The following is a 2,060-nucleotide window of genomic DNA, read 5'->3' as shown; positions in this document are numbered from 1 at the left end:
GCTCCTCGTACTATCTATGATTATGCTAAATCTACTTTAACAGGAACTGAGTCAAGTATAGTTAGACTTGCTATTGCTGCAAATAATTTTGAACTGAAACCTAACACAATTCAAATGATACAACAATTTGTTCAATTTGATGGTTTGCAGGATAAGGATCCAAACACTCATTTGGCAAATTTTTTGGAATTCTGCGATACATTTAAAATTAATGGTGTTACTAATGATGCCATTCGTCTTCGGTTATTCCCTTTTTCATTGAGGACCAAAGCTAAACAGTGGTTGAACTCATTACCATGAGGGTCAATTACTACTTGGGAACAAATGACCAAAAAATCTTTATTAAAATATTTTTCGCCGGCTAAAACATCCAAATTACGTAATGATATCTCTTCGTTTGTGTAGATGAACTTAGAAACTCTTTACGATGCATGGGAGAGATATAAGGACCTACTGCGAAGGTGTCCTCACCATGGATTACTTCTATGGTTGCAAGTTCAAACATTCTACAATAGTGTGAACCTCTTGACAAGGCAAATGATTGATGCAGCAACTGGGGGAACCATCAACAACAAAACACCTGAAAAGGCTTACGAATTTATTGAAGAGATGTCACTGAATAACTATCAGTGGGAAGTACTAAGGACTAAGCCTACTAAAATAGTAGATGTTTATAACGTCGATTCGGTTACTATGCTGTCAAACCAAGTAGAACTTCTAAATAAAAAGATTGATGGTTTACTTGGTTCTACTCAGGTACATCTAGTAATAAGGTGTGAGACGAATGAAGGAGGAGCATGCACAGAGTATCAACCCTTCAACCCTAGTATCGAGGAGGAATAAGTCCAATATATGGGTAACAATAACTCTAGACCCCAAAATAACCTATATAGTAACACTTATAATGCAGGTTGTCCTAATTTCTCGTGGGGCGGTCAAGGAAATCAAAGGCCACAACATCCTCTGGGTTTTCAACAACTACCCTATCAACAGGAAAAGAAATCAAACCTTGAAGAGATGCTATCTAAATTTATTTTGGTGTCAGAAACTCGTTTCCAGAACACCGAGATAGCACTTAAAAATCAACAAGTATCGATCCAAGGGCTCGAAATTCAAATAGGCCAGTTGTCCAAACTAATTTCGAAAAGACCACTAGGAAGTTTACCTAGTAACACAAAATCAAAAGAGCATGTAAAAGCAGTTACACTAAGGAGTGGGAAAGTGTTAGCGGAATCTGAAAAGAAGCTAACACAAGAAGTCGTGATAAGCGAAAGGGGGGAAGAAAAACCCGAAAATAGTGACAAACCAGTGCCGAAGGAATATAAACCACCAGTTCCATACCCAGCAAAATTGAAAAAATACTGCATTGATGCACAATTCGGTAAGTTTCTTGAACTTTTTAAGCAATTACATATCAACTTACCTTTTGTTGAGGCCATCTCGTAGATGCCTACATACGCAAAATTTTTGAAGGAGCTTCTAACAAATAAAAGGAAGTTCGAGGACTTATCTATAGTAGAACTCAACGAGAAGTGCTCATCCATACTCCAAAACAAACTGCCAACCAAACTAAAAGATCCATGAAGTTTTACTATCCCTTGCTTAATTGGTAGTCTGAATGTTGAGAAAGCACTGGCTGATTTAGGCGCTATCATTAATTTGATGCCATATAAAATGTTCAAACAACTTGGTCTTGGGGAACCTAAACCCACTAGGATGAGTATTCAATTAGCCGATAGATCTGTTAAATATCCTAGGGGCATTATAGAAGACGTACTTGTGAAAATAGATAAATTCATATTTCCTGTTGACTTTTTTGTGCTTGACATGGACAAAGATGTGGAAGTGCCCTTAATTTTAGGACGCCCATTTTTAGCCACTGCTAAGGCTGTAATCGATGTGTGTGACAGTAAATTGGTACTTAGAGTAGGTGACGAGGAGATTATCTTTAAAATTTATGATGCTATGAGGTTTTCTAGGGAACAGGATAATTCATGTTATTTTATTGACTCTATTGATCATACTACTCAAGACTCTTTTCAGGAAATTATACAGAAAGA

At 36.9% G+C, this 2,060-nt stretch overlaps 1 non-coding gene across 1 annotated transcript; it reads right to left on the bottom strand.

Annotated features, from left to right (window-relative positions):
* Positions 1-373: 373 nt before the first annotated feature.
* Positions 374-479, bottom strand: LOC121231169 (small nucleolar RNA R71). The gene has a single exon (XR_005929236.1). It is a non-coding gene; the product is annotated as a small nucleolar RNA R71 (small nucleolar RNA).
* Positions 480-2,060: the final 1,581 nt, after the last annotated feature.

Source organism: Gossypium hirsutum, chromosome A06, assembly GCF_007990345.1.
Source record: "Gossypium hirsutum isolate 1008001.06 chromosome A06, Gossypium_hirsutum_v2.1, whole genome shotgun sequence".
Taxonomy (NCBI): domain Eukaryota; kingdom Viridiplantae; phylum Streptophyta; class Magnoliopsida; order Malvales; family Malvaceae; genus Gossypium; species Gossypium hirsutum.
This window is presented reverse-complemented; position numbering and strand designations above follow the sequence as displayed.